The sequence below is a fragment of the Muntiacus reevesi genome, chromosome 10 (genome assembly GCF_963930625.1).
Source record: "Muntiacus reevesi chromosome 10, mMunRee1.1, whole genome shotgun sequence".
Taxonomy (NCBI): domain Eukaryota; kingdom Metazoa; phylum Chordata; class Mammalia; order Artiodactyla; family Cervidae; genus Muntiacus; species Muntiacus reevesi.
The window spans coordinates 46,049,082-46,064,616 of NC_089258.1; the positions used below are offsets into that span (position 1 = coordinate 46,049,082).

The 15,535-nt window shown below is 38.4% G+C and overlaps 1 protein-coding gene and 1 pseudogene across 1 annotated transcript in view; one reads left to right on the forward strand and one right to left on the reverse strand.

The window, feature by feature from the left end:
- LOC136176275 (CUB and sushi domain-containing protein 1) overlaps positions 1-15,535 on the reverse strand; it is a 1,594,796-nt gene that overhangs the window by 610,536 nt on the left and 968,725 nt on the right. The gene's annotated exons all lie outside the window — the stretch shown is intronic.
- Positions 5,347-5,447, forward strand: LOC136143911 (U6 spliceosomal RNA; annotated as a pseudogene).

Consider the following 15,535-nt stretch of genomic DNA (forward strand, 5'->3'; position numbering starts at 1 on the left):
TGGGGTTGCAAAGAATCGGACACAACTGAGCAACTTTCACAGTAGAGTACAAACACAGGAAGGGAATTTCAGGCGGCTGATACCCCTATAAGCATTCCAGTGGGTCACCCACCTGAACCACCTCAACCCCTAACGCAGCCGCTTGGTGATTTAAAACTCAAAGCGAGGCCCTACCCCGCCTCAGGTACAGGACACATGCTGAGGCTCTGAAGCTAGACAAAGCCAGGAGCACTGAAGGTGAATCAAAGAAACTTTCATAGGTTGTTTCTCAGGAATTGTTGCAAAGGCTCTTGATGAGACAAGAAGGACACTAACAAACATCAATAGGAATAGGTCGCCTGGGGATGCTAAAATGTAGAAAGACAGTGGTACAAACTATAAAGAAAATTTCCTTTATAATCACAGGGAATTTTCCTTCTTTATTTCCCCCTTCCTCCCTTCTTCCCCTCTTCCACCCTCTCTTCTTTCTTTCTCTTTCTCATTTTTTGATTAGGGGTAAATATATACATTATACATTGTATAAAGAAAAAATTTGGATTAGGAACAAGAATAATGACTTTCCCACCTAGAAATACCCAGATCCAAACTAACACAGAGCTAGCCCAAAGGCAAGTCATAGTGATATTATAACAACAATGACCTTATTGTTATTAAAAGAAAGTGAAGTCGCTCAGTCCTGTACAACTCTTTGTAACACCATGGACTGTAGCCTATCAGGCTCCTCTGTCCATGGGATATTCCAGGCAAGGATACAGGAGTGGGTTGCCATTTCCTTCTCCAGAGGGTCTTCCTGACCCAGGGATTGAGCCTGGGTCTCCCGCATTGCAGGCAGAAGCTTTACCATCTGAGCCACCAGGGTCCTACTCAAATAAAAGGGGCGTTCAAAACCCTCAGTATGTTATTTCTCTCACAATAAAACACCAAAACCAATCTGCATGTAAACTTAGTTTGAAGATGATGTTTATTTCATTAAAATCAAATGGTCAAAGTGTGAAATATTTGAGTGGAAAGAACGTCTGTCTTACTGATGATTGCTTTTCAGTGTATGAAAGATTAATCTCATACATAGACTTACAACCATAACTACTCTACATAATTTTCCTTAGTGGGAATTATTCTAAATATATATTTTTTTGCATCATTTTGATCTTAAAGTGAATTTCAGTCATGTTGAAATGAATATGCATTCATAATGGTTTTTTTAATTAATTTTTTTTCAATAAATTTATTTGAATTCATGCCTGCAATTTAAGGATTTCCTATTAATCCTGAAGGAATTGTTTTATGTGCCACTTGTTTTGCTCTTTGTATTAACAATGCCATTCTAGACTTATGAAGTAATGTATATTAAATGTATATACTTCATATGGTGAAAAGTGTTAGTCTCCCAGTCATGTCCAGCTCTTTGTGGCCCCATGGACACAGTAGCCTGGTGGGCTACAGGCAAGAATACTAAAGTGGGTTGCCATTTCCTTCTCCAGGGGATCTTCCCAACCCAGGGATTAAACTCAGGTCTCCTGCATTGCAGGCAGATTCTTTACCATCTGAGCCACCAGGGAAGCCCTCTCATATGGTAGATAATCTAATATAAATAGCATATTCTCTTAATTTTAGGTCTTTGAACATTGTCATTAAAATGAACATGGAGTGGTAACATCTACTTTAAATGAGTCTAATTTCCTAAATGCTAACATAAGTATTCAGGAACAATTTATATAAATAGCACACAAATTCTTGAAATAACATGCAAGTTGTTCCAGTTCTAGGAACTCAGTGCTACATATTCATAGCAACTGATTTCTGAGGCATAGCAGGGAGGTTCAGGGAAGTAAAATGATTTCTATTTTCTCCTATAGCTGTTTGAGAAGTGAGAAGTGGATAATGAATACTATTACAGAGAGGGCCTTTTTTGTTTATTTCTTGTGTAGATGCTATGACAAAAATAATATAAAATTGGGCTCTAGTCTAGTATATTACTCTGACTTTTTTTTTTTTAATTTGGGACAAAGGTCACTTGCCCTATGGTTCTCTGGAACTCCATGTAGCTTTCAAATCTTTGAAACACAGTTAGTAGGTTTTCTTTTTACCAACCACTCCTGGGTAACCCTATTTTTCCTTCTTTGAAATGAGGAATAAACCATGAATCAATCCCTTTGGATCCCCCACTGTAGGAAAAAGGCAATGCTCACATGATAAAACAGATAACAGGAAAACAGTGCTGTTTTTATTAACAGCATGGGCTTTTCAAACAAGCGCAAATCAATTACAAATTCTATTATATTAATTCCCTTAACACTCTCATAAAAAATATCAGTAAATATCTGAGTTACCAATACACAATAGAAGTAGGGAGAAAAATCATACGGCATAAAATAACATTCCCAAATGGACTATAAAATGCTAACTTCTTTAGAGAAAAAATGTCATATGAATCTAAAATATGAAAATAAAATTTCCAAGTCAGAGACTGTCTTGATTGTGTAATCTAAAAGAATAGTCATAATTTCAAACTTGTAAGAGCAAAACCAAGTCACACGGTGTTCATTTTGAACAATACACTAATAATCAAGTTTTATTCAGGACTGACTGTATGCTCATCAATGTGCCCCTGGAAATAAGATATATTATCAACATACCTACCTGACATTTTACAGCTTATCTGTAAATACCTTCATCTGTATTCTTTGATTTAATAACATAAGACGAGTCTAAGGTAGTGGTTAGGAGTTTGGGCTCTGGAGTCGGAATATTTAAGATCAAATCCTCCTTGGATATGTATGAGCCATGGGATGTTGTATACACTCCTTTACCTCTGAGTTTGCCTGTTACCTCATCTGTAGGAGAGCAGGGTTCTAACGTCAACTTCATGGGATTATTAAGAAGATTAAATGTACTAGCAATCCGTATGGCGCCTGACAGCCCACAAGTGCTCTGTGAATCTGGACTCTTGGGGTGGTTGTTCCTTTGTTAAGACTCCAGGAGAGACTTTTTGTACACCAGGCTGTCTGCAAGGTGAAGCTCAGCCATTCAGTCTGGGATCAGCCAAGTCTGACTTTATTAAGAGACCTTGAAGCAGAAGTTTTCTGTAAGCAGTTATAAGACACATGGCTAAGACTCCACAGAAAGGATGGAATTCAGCCATGCCTTTGATGCCGCTGAGATAAAGTTTTGTTCAAATTTCACTGATGCTGATTGTAAATCTCCAGCCATCGGATGGGTCAGGGAATCAAAGTTTACCTCTCAAAATTAAAATACCTTTATACAAAGAAGGGTTTCCCAGCCAGTTCCACATTAATCACTTGAATCAATTCTCTTCCAAAACTGTGATAGTGTGTACAAAATGGACACTGGTCAGGAAGTACAGACGGCTTAGTGTTCCCTAGGGTACGATTTGTGAAGTATCTTAGTGGGGTCATGTTGGTGGTGGGTCAACAGCACTGAGTTTTTTCCCACATAAGGAAAAATCAATTAAGGTAAGAAATCTGATTTTTACCTTCCTTGTATTATTTTATCTGTCACTACACAAGTTCAGTGAAAATAGAAAAATCAGGAGCATTTTCTCTCTTATCTTTACATGAGGAATGGCTGGACCTTCATCTCACCACAGTATTGAATACGATTTCTAACTAAGATATCCAGATTCACAAGGAAAATAGGGAGCCCATTCTAGCACCATTAGACTATCCACAAAGCTTATGGAAAGAGTCAGGGTGAAAGCAGGCAAGAGCTTGTCGTAAAGGCAACACAACACACACTCTGAAGACTAAATTTCCATGACTAAAAGTCCACAAAAATATTATATTTAACTTAAATGGGAAGGAAATCCAAAATAGTGGGAGTATATGTATACGAATGGCTATAGAGTAGAAACTAACACAACTATATACACAACTTTATACAAACTTACCAATGAACAGCACTATATCTGTAAAGCAAATATAGGGAGTGAACTTTGTTCAGTTGTGTCCAACTCTTTATGACCCCATGGGATGTAGCCCGCCAGGCTTCTCTGTCCATGGGATTCTCCAGCCAAAAATACTGGAGTGGGTTGTCATTCCCTTCTCCAGGGGATCTTCCCAACCCAGGGATCAAACCCAGGTCTTCTGCATCGCAGGCAGATTCTTTACAATCTGAGCCTCCAGGGAAGCAACTATACACCAATAAAAACTTTAAAAAAAGGATTAAAAAATAAAATGCTATATTTAACCAGGATTTTATTTTGTCTATCTATGCATCAAAGAATTCAGTCTCCTTCTTTTTTTTTTTTCTAAGATATCGTTTCTACTTGTGTTTGATTATTTGGGATATTAACATACACAAACATATGCAGATGTATATACACACACACTACCCTCCCCCACACATACCTATACACATACATATAGGGCTGTGCTTAGTCACCCAGTCATATCCAACTCTTTGTGGCCCCATGGACTGCAGCCTGCCAGGCTCCTCTGTCCATAGGATTCTCCAGGCAAGAGTGGGTTGCCATGCCCTCTCCCAGGGGATCTTCCCAATCCAGTGATCAAACAGAGGTCTTCTGCATTGCAGGCGGGTTCTTTACTGACTGAGCCACCATGGAAGCTGCCCCCCACCCACACACACATATGTGTGTGTATAAAGTTACCCATCTGACATTTTTAAATTACTTCCAAGGAGCATATACAATCTAAGGGGTTAACAGCACTTAGAAAAAGAATTTTCTACTTGGTTTGAAATTTAACATCCTGAATACTAATAATTGTATTTAAAATTACTGTGACAATATTAGCTTGTGTGTATCCTTTACTTACATATTGTTTTGACCAAATAAGATATAATTTGTTAGGGAAATAATCAGTATCTTGGTTGTTTGTTACCAAACTTCATTTTAATCAAATAATTGACTCTACAGGGTTCTAAATAACCCCTGGGGGAAATATTGTAAAAAATCACTTAAATGGAATAAACACAAAGTCTCAGGGTGTGTGGAAACAAGGCTATAGATCTTATCTAAAATGAATTAAAGTAAGCACTGAGGTACAGCGAGGTATTTATCGAAGGAAGCAGCTTGATACCTGAAATGTCCCTTAAAGCAACCCTAGAAATCCTGTGAAAATCAGGCAGAGACTCAGCTTCTCTCTAATCTATGAATTCAGTGTTAGGATTCTGAGGGTTTGCTTTTTACCTTTGTTTTACTCAACATACTGGAAAGAGCTCCTGTTTCTATATCTTACTCTCCTTTCTTTAGCATCATCCTCTTTAGTCCTCTCTCTTGACCTCATAAGAACAGATTGAAGAATATGCCTCAAAATCCATTAAATTATATCAATGAAATATCTGTCTATATAAAAGTATATATTGGTGCTGCTTTAGTAATGAAGACATTGAAATTCAAATGACAGAGAAGGTCAGTATGGACCCTAAAAAAGGATGATGTTCAAATTTGTGAGGCATTTCATATTTATGTCAAATATTTGTGGTTGTTTAGTCTCTAAGTCGAGTCTGAATCTTTGTGACCCCATGGACTGCAGCACACCAGGCTTCCCTGTCCTTCACTATCTCCAGAGTTTGCTCAAACTCACGTCCATTGAGTCAGTGTTGCCTTCTAACCATCTCATCCTCTGTCACCCCCTTCTTCTCCTGCTCTCAATCTTTGCCGGGTTCAAGGTCTTTTCCAATGGGTTGGTTCTTCACATCAAGTGGGCAAATTCTTGGAACTTGCTTCAGTATCAGCCTTTAAATGAGTATTCAGGGCTGATTTCCTTTAGGATTGACTGGCTTGATCTCCTTGCTGTCCAAGGGACTCTCAACAGTATTATCCAGTATCACAATTCAAAAGCATCAATTCTTCAGCACTCAGTCATTTTTATGCTCCAACTCTCACATCTATACATGACAGTTTGGCAAAACAGCTTTGATTATATGGACCTTTGTTGGCAAAGTAATGTCTGCTGCCAGGTTTGTCACAGCTTTTCTTCCACGGAGTAAGTGTCTTTTAATTTCAAGGCTGTAATCACCATCTGCAGTGATTTTGGAGTCCAAGAAAACAGTCTGTCACTGTTTCACTTTTCCCCCATTTTTGCAATGAAGTGATGGGACAGAATATCATGATCTTAATCTTTTGAATGTTGTGTTTTAAGCCAGCTTTTCACTATCTTCTTTCACTTTCATCAAGAGGTTCTTTAGTTCCTCTTCACTTTCTGCCATTAGTGTGGTATCATCTGCGTATCTGAGGTTGTTCATCTTTCTCCTGGCAGTCTTGATTCCAGCTTGTGATTCACCCAGCCCAGGATTTCACATGATGTACACTGCATAGAAGTTAAATAAGCAGAGTGACAATGTACAGTCTTGACATACTCTTTTCCCAATTTCGAACAGTTCCACGTCAGCTTTTAACTGTTGCTTCTTGACATGCACACAGGTTCCTCGGGAGACAGGTAAGGTGGTCTGGTATTCCCAACTCTTTAAGAATTTTCAACAGTTTGTTGTGATCCACACAATCAAAGGCTTTAGCATAGTCTCAATTAAGCAGAAGTAAATGCTTTCCTGGAATTCTCTTGCTTTTTCAATGATCCAATGGATGTTGACAATTTGATTTCTGGTTCCCGTTTCTATTCTAAATCCAGCTTATACATCTTCAGGTCCTTTGTTCACATACTTTTGAAACCTAGCTTAAAGGGTTTTGAGCATTACATAACTAGCATGTGAAATGAGCACAAATGTACAATAGTTTGAACATTCTTTGCCATTGCCCTTCTTTGGGATTGGAATGAACTGATCTTTTCTAGTCCTGTGGCCACTGCTCAAATTTCCCAACTTGCTGGTATATTGAGTCCAGCAATTTAACAGCATTATCTTTTAGGATTTGAAATAGTTCAGCTGGAATTTCATCACCTCCCCTAGCTTTGTTCCTGGTAGTGCTTCCTAAGGCTCACTCGACTTCACATTCCAGGATGTCTGACTCTAGGTGAGTGACCACACCCTCATGGTTTTCAGGGTCATTAAGACTTTTTTGTATAGCTCTTCTGTGTAGTCTTGTTACCTCTTCTTAATCTCTTCTGCTTCTGCCAGGTCCTTGCTGTTCCTGTCCTTTATTGTGCCCCTCTTGCATAAAATGTTCCCTTGGTGTCTCCAATATTCTTGAAGAGATCTCTAGAGATTCCCATTCTACTGTTTTCTTCTGTTTCTTGGCATTGTTCACTTAAGAAGGTGCTCTTATCTCTCCTTGCTATTCCCTGGAACTCTGCATTCAGATGGGTGTATCTTTCCCTTTCGCTTCTCTTCTTTTCTCAACTATTTGTAAGGCCTCCTCAGACAACCACTTTGCCTTCTTGCATTTCTTTTTCTTTGGGATGATTTTGGTCACCACCTCTTTATAATGTTATGAACCTCCATCAGTAGTTCTTCAGGCACTCTATCTACCAGAACTAAACCCTTGAATTTTTTCATCATCTCCACTGAATAATCATAAGGGATTTGATTTAGGTCATATCTGAATGGTTACTGGTTTTCCCTACTTTCTTCTATTTAAACCTGAATTTTGCAATAAGGAGCTCATGATCTGAACCAGGTCAGCTCCATGTGTTGCTTTTGCTGGAGTGTATAGAGCTTCTCCATATTCAGCTGTAACGAATATAATCTATCTGATTTCAGTATTGACCATCTACTGATGTCCATGTGTAAAGTCACCTCTTGTGTTGTTGGAAAAGTGTGTTTGCTTGACAAAACTCTGCTAGCCTTTGCCCTGCTTCATTTTGTACTCCAAGGCCAAATTTGCCTGCTACTCCAGGTCTCTTGAATTCCTACTTTTCCACTCCTATCCTGTATGATAAAAACAGCATCTTTTTGTAGTGTTAGTTCTAGAGGGTCTTGTAGGTCTTCATAGACCTGGTCCACTTCACCTTCTTTGGCATTGGTGGTTGGGGTACAGATTGCGGTAAAGTCTAGCATAGGACTTTACTTTCACCACCAGATACATCCAGAGCTGAGTGTAGTTTCTGCTTTGGCTCAGGCTCTCCATTCTTTCTGGAGCTATTTCTCTGCTCTTCCCTAGTAGCATATTGGACACCTACTGACCTGGGGGGCTCATCTTCCAGTGTCATATCCTTTTTGCCTTTTCATACTGTTCAGAGAATTCTCAAGGTAAGAATATTGGAGTGGTTTCCCATTTACTTCTCCAGCGGTCCTTGTTTTGTCGGAACTCTCCACCATGACCCGTCCATCTTTGGTGGCCCAGCATGGTAGGGTTCATAGCTTTATTGAATTACATAAGGCCATGTGATCATTTTGGTTAGCTTTCTCTGATTGTGGTTTTTATTCTAGAGCCTATGAAATTCTACTTCTTGTTTTTTTCTGTCTGCCCACTGGTGGAGGGGGATGAGGCTTGTGTAGACTTCCTGGTGGGAGGGACTGCCTGTGGGGAAAGCTGGATCTTGCTCTGCTGTCAGGGCCTTGCTCAATAAATCTTCATTGCAATTGTCTGCTGATGGGTGGGGCTGTGCTCCTTCCCTGTTAGTTGTTTGGACTGAGGCAATCCAGTCCTGAGTCTACAGGCTCTACGGCAGTGCTAATGGTGACCTGCAAGAGGGCTTGTGCCAACACACACCTCCCAGGACGGCTGCTGCTGTCCCAGTAGCAGGCCGCTGCCAGCCCACACCTCCACAGGAAATCCTCAGACACTCACAAACAGCTCTAGCTCAATCTCTGTGGGGTCACTGCTCCTTTCCTGTGGGTCCTGATACACACATGGTCTTGTCTGCGCCCTCCAAGAGTCTGTTTCTCCAGTCCTGTAGAAGTTCTGTAATCAAATCTCACTGTCCCTGAAATTCAGATTCCCTGGGAATTCCCAGTTCCTTTGCCAGATCCCTAGGTTGGAAAGTCTGATATGGTGCCTAGACTATTAACAAATATATTCAGCAAAAATATAAATAAATAAGGTGCATGTTTGACAGATTATCTATCTGTTGAGAAAATGAGTGAATGTCCAGGTGAATAAAGTTAGTTGAAATCCCAAGCCTCAGTTTCCTCCAGGGCAAATGGAAACAACAATGGCACCGTCCCTACATACCTGACAAGTTTTCCACGATGCCAAGCAGCTGTAGGCACAACAACATTTCATAAAATCTCAGGTGTGATATACTTATTCCGTGAGGATTACAAGAATCATCACTGACAGTAATAATCAGCTTCTAAAACTCTCCTAGGATTTTTATTTCATCAGCATGAATAGTTTAAATTCTTCCAAAATTTTAGTTTTATGAGTCTTTCTTTATATCTAGTATTTTCTCAAAACATAGCAAGGTTCTGAATCTTCTAAAAGGAAAAACTGATGCAATTACATATTTTCCTGAAATTGTATCAGGTCCTTTATTTAGAAGAAATGTGTTTCAATCAGGCCGGGGCCAGGTAAAGTGCTGAAGGCTATAAAAAGAGTGCAGGCTCCCTGCTGTCCTTCTCCATGTGTTCCTTTCTAGTTTATCCTCATTTCTTAGAGAGCCATGCTTGTCAGGAAAATAACCTGCTCATAAATGAACTCAAATCAATGCAAGGTTGGCAGTAAGTGTTATTACCATTACTATTATTTTCTTTTGCATTTCTACCTAAAAGACGGCACTGGGGAAGAGAATAGTTTTACACAGATTTTAATCCATGGTTTCCACACAGTAAGAGCCATAGAGAAGAGATCATCTGCTGTGTCAGCCTCTGTCCAAACATCAGTACATACACAGCTTTGTATACTGACGCTGGGTTGTGTCTCCCAAACCTCAGGAGACGGGATCTACCATTTTAAACGCTGTGTTACAACACACGGCCAGCTTGTACAGGATGTTGTATTCTGGTCCTGGGCATTTACAAAGCATTCTAACTATTTTTTTTCTGGTGCTTTTGAAACCATAAATTTTTACTTCATATATATAAAACAAAGTTTTCAGCTTGTATAAATGATTTATTTTCATTCTTTTCCTATGGCACCAATTACACCAGAAAGTTTATGATGATACATTTTTAGCTTCACTGTGGTTTTGATGAGAATGAAACTATAATAATTCAACAATAAAGATACAATTGGTTAAGTAAAACCAGAAGAAAAAAATAATAGGAAAACTTTTTTCAGTGCTTTTTATTTCACAAGCATTGCAATCAAATATGTATTTTTTTTTTTTTTAAATCTCAATCTAGAATAAATTTTACTAAGGACAGGATTTCTTGCAATGTTTATAGAAACTGACAGAAAATGGGGAAAATATCCTGATGTGTTCATGTTGCTGTTCTTCAGTTTCTAAGCAAATCTTTGTTACCCCCATAGACGGCAGCACACCAAACTTCCCTGTCCTTCACTATCTCCCGTAGTTCACTCAAATTTATGTCCACTGAGTTGGTGATCTGCATACCTGAGGTTCTGATATTTCTCCAGGGAATCTTCTCCAGAAGATAAGTTCATAAAATTTACATAATGTTCATCCATTCAGCGCAGTCACTCAGTTGTGTCAGACTCTTCGTGACCCCACGGACTGCAGAATGCCAGGCTTCAAACCCCGGAGCTTGTTCAAACTCATGTCCATTGAGTTAGTGATGGCATCCAACCATCTCATCCTGTCATCCCCTTGTCCTTCTTCCTTCAATCTTTCCCAGCATCAGGGTCTTTTCCAATGAGTCAGTTCATCACATCAGGTGACCAAAGATTTCAAGCTTCAGCTTTAGTACCAGTCCTTCCAAAGAATATCCAAAGCTGATTTCCTTTAGGAATGACTGGTTTGATCTCCTTGCAGTCCAAGGGACTCTCAGAAATCTTCTCCCCAGAACCACAATTCAAAAACATCAATTCTTTGGCACTCAGCTTTCCTTATGGTCCAACTCTTCATACATGACTACTGCAAAAACCATAACTTTGACTATATGGACCTTTGTCGGTAAAGTAATATTTCTGCTTTTCAATATGCTGTCTAGGTTTGTCATAGCTTTTCTTCCAAGGAGCAAGTGTCTTTTAATTTCATGGCTACAGTCACCATCTGTAGTGATTTTGGAGACAAGAAAATAAAGTCTGTCACTGTTTCCACTTTTTCCCCATTTATTTGCCATGAACTGATGGGAATGGATGCTATGATCTTAGTTTTTTGAATGTAGAATTTTAAACCAGCTTTTTCACTCTGCTATTTCACTTTCATCAAGAAGCTCTTTAGTTCCTTTAAACTTTCTGCCATAAGCATGGTGTCATCTGCATATCTGAGGTTATTGATATTTCTCCCTTCAATCTTGATTCCAGCTTGTGCTTCATCCAGTCCAGCATTTCACATGATGTATTCTGGAAGTCTTGCTTTTTCAATGATCCAGCAGATGTTGTTAACTTGATCTGTGGTTCTTCTAACTTTTCTAAATCCGGTTTGAACATCTGAAGGTCGTTCATGTACTGTTGAAGCCTAGCTGGGAGAATTTTGAGCATTACTTTACTTGCATGTGAGATGAGTGCAATTGTGTGGTAGTTTGAACATTCTTTGGGATTGCCTTTCTTTGGGATTGAAATGAAAACTGACCTTTTCCAGTCCTGTGGCCATTGCTGAGTTTTCCAAATTTGCTGAGATACTGAGTGGCAGCACTTTCACAGCATCATCTTTCAGGATTTGAAATAGCTCAACTGGAATTCCATCACCTCCACTAGCTTTGTTTGTAGTGATGCTTCCTAAGTCCACTTGACTTTGCACTCCAGGATGTCTGGTTCTAGGTGTGTGATCACACCATCATGGTTATCCAGGCCATTAAGAACTTTTTTGTATAGTTCTTCTGTGTATTTCTGCCACCTCTTCTTAATATCTTCTGCTTCTGTTAGTTCCATATCATTCCTATCCTTTATTGTGCCCATCTTTGCAGGAAGTGTTCCCTTGGTACCTCTAATTTTCTTGAAGAGATCTCTAGTTTTTCCCATTCTATTGTTTCCCTCTATTTCTTTGCACTGATCACTTAGGAAGGCTTTCTTACCTCTCCTGGCTATTCTTTGGAACTTTGCATTCAGATGGAAATATTTTTCTTTTTCTTCTTTGCCTTTCACTTCTCTTCTTTTCTCAGCTATTTGTGAGGCTTTCTCAGACAACCATTTTGCCTTTTTGCATTTCTTTTTCTTGGGGATGGCTTTGATCATTGCCTCCTGTACAATGTTACATAGCTGTAACTTTGTACAACTGTCATTGTACAGTTTGTAACTTTGTACAAACTGTCATTGTAACTCTGTCCATAATTCTTCAGGCAGTCTATCTGCCTGACTTTGTACAATGGTCATTGTACCTTGTAAAACTGTCTTTGTACAAAGACAGTTTTGTACAACCTTGTTGTACTTTGTACAACTTCGCTGTACTTTTGTCCAACTTTGTACAGTTGTACTTTGTACAGCTTTATACAACTGTCATTGTACAGTTTGTAACTTTGTTACAACTATCATTGTAACTCTGTCCATAGTTCTACATATGTCTGTAGTTCAACATAGAGTACAACTGTCTTTGTACAATAACTTTGTCATTGTAACTCTGTGATTGTAATTTGTAGAACTGTCATTGCACTTTGCACATCTGTCTTTGTACATCTTTGTACAGTTGTACTTTGTACAATTTTGTACTACTGTCATTGTACAGTTTGTAACTTTGTTACAACTGTCATTGTAACTCTCTCCATAGTTCTTCAGCCAGTCTATCAAATCTAATCCCTTGGATCTATTTGTCACTTCCACTCTATAATCATAAGGGATTTGATTTAGGTCATACCTGAATGGTCTAGTGGTTTTCCCTACTTTCTTCAGTTGAAGTGAATTTTGCAATAAGGAATTCATGATCTGAGTCACAGTCAGCTCCTGGTCTTGTTTTTGCTGACTCTATGGAGCTTCTCTATCTTTGGCTACAAGGAATATAATCAATATGATTTCAGTATTGACCATCTGGTGATGTCCATGTGTAGAGTCATCTCTTGTGTTTTTGGAAGAGGATGTTTGCTATGACCAGTGTAATCTCTTGGCAAAACTCTGTTAACCTTTGCCCTGCTTCATTTTGTACCCCAAGGCAAAATGTGCCTGTTATTTACCCAAGTATCTCTTGACTTCCTACTTTTGCCATCTAGTGCCCTATGATTAAAAGGATATCTTTTTTGATGAAGCTCTTCATAGAACTGTTCACCTTCCACTTCTTTGGCATTAGTGGTTGGGGCATAGACTTGGCTTACTGTGGTATTGAATGGTTTGCCTTGGAAACAAACTGAGATCATTCTGTCTTTTTTAGATTGCACTCAAGTGCTGCATTTCATACTCTTCTGTTGACTCTGATGGCTACTCCATTTCATCTAATGGATTCTTGCCCACAGTCGTAGATATAATGGTCATCTAAATTAAATTAGCTCATTCCAGTCCATTTTAGTTCACTGATTGCTAAAATGTCAGTGTTCACTCTTACCATCTCCTGTTTGACCACTTCCATTTTATTTTGATTCATGGACCTAACATTCCAGGTCCCTATGCAATATTGCTCTTTACAGCATTGGATTTCCATCATCAGTCACATCCACAACTTTGAGTTGTTTCACTTTGGATCAGCCTCTTCATTTTTTTCTGAAGCTATTTTTCCACTCTTCTGCAGTAGCATGTGGGGCACCTATTGATCTGGGGAGTTCATCTTCCAGTGTCATATATTTTTGCTTTTTCATACTGTTCATGGGGTTCTCAAGGCAAGAATACTGAAGCAGTTTGTCATGCCCTTCTCCAAAGCCCAAACTTTATCTATCAATTAAAAGATTTCAAACTGTAACTCAAGAATACAGGGAGAATCTTAAGATCTTCCTAATAACTCTTGCCCTCAAGGACTGGCAAATAATTATCTTCTGCTCTTTAAATTATAGCATGTGTCAACATTTAGAATATGCCCCTACATTCTGGTTGCCACATCTCTGAAAGAGCGTGAAAAATTGAATGTGAGAAACCAATGCTAAATACTCAGGAAAGTTTAAAGCTGATTGCTAAAAATAGTCAATGTACGTGATCAAATTATGTAAACTTAAAATTAAAGCAATTATATTAAAAATAGAAGTAATAACTACTCAGATCTCATACATTCCTAATTATGTTACTGTATTTGGCGTTCTTCTGCACTACCGAAGTATTGCCTGGTGGAAATATTACACAAGATAGAACTAATGCCCATCTCTTCTCAATGCCATATCCAGTGACTCTATGTGGATAGCTAGGCATTGGTCAGCGTGGAAGAGTTTAGACCAAGCAGATTAGAGAATGCTATAAATTAAGCTCTTCTACCCAACTGGCTGTTAACCTTTTACCAGCATACAACTGAGTTTAAGAGACCTAAAGAAAATACCCACTCCATTTCCAGAACCAGTTCCATAGTTTTCACTTTCAAGAAGACTCTACCAGCCACTCCACTCCAAGGAGAGTCAATTATTTTTTCTCTTCTTTATCCTTATGCAGATAAATATCCTCTATCCTTTTGCAGATAATGCAAAACTTGTATTTCAATTAAATTCTCTACTTCAGAACAACCTTGATTTATCTACTTAATCTTTTTCTCTTGTCATCAAATATCTTCCCCTAAAGGAACACTCTTTACCAAATGAAAGAAGATGGGAATGAGTTTGAGGAGCAGGAAAGTCGCATCAATAAACCAAACAGATCTACTGGGCACACACCTCTCTTTAAAGCATCCATGCATACTTAATGATGGTAATCCCTGGGACTAGCTGCTGACCCAGACAGGCATGGATCAGCAAAGACAGAGCTCTTTCATTTTGTACTCTTACTGAGTCTTTTACAAAATCACAAGTGAGCTGTTTACTCTGGACACTGCATCATTACTGCTTCTTTTCTGAAGCAATTACATGTAATGGTGTGAAACTATCTGCCCAAAGGGAATTGAAAATTCTAACACCGCCTTTTCCACAAGTACTCAGCCTTCTTCCAAATAGGGGGCATTTGAGCACTGAGTCAAAGGATTGAAAGAAAGGTTAAATATTTTAAAGCACTTTTTTGGATATCAATTTTGTGCTTTGTCTTTCTTCTACTGAAAATGTTTTCATACTCTCCTACTCTAATATATATAATTATTTTGTGAGATTGTCATCATTTTTCCTCACGAGATTATTAAGACAAGAAGTCTGATAATTTACCAAAAGCCACACAACACATAAATTAGATTTAAAGCCAGGACTTCAGACTACCAATTTATTGTTTGTTTGTTTGTTTTTTCTCAAATAAATTATATCTATATCTGCTTTGCTAAGCTGGATATCAAAGTATTTTGCCCCAAATCTTAATATGTACAGGATATTTGTTGAATTTAAGCTAGAAATTTCCTTCATTTTATTTGATACTATTTATTGAGTTAAAATGTGACAGACAGTACTAGGATACTTTGTTTTAGAAAATTTAGAAAAATGTAAAGTTTAGTTTCACATGATTGAAAACCATGGTCTAATCTCATGTGATCATGCTTGAGGTAACAGCATAAATTTTATTCTATTTTAGTTTAATGATGACTTATTCTAAACATAGAAACAAACAACTTTAAAATTA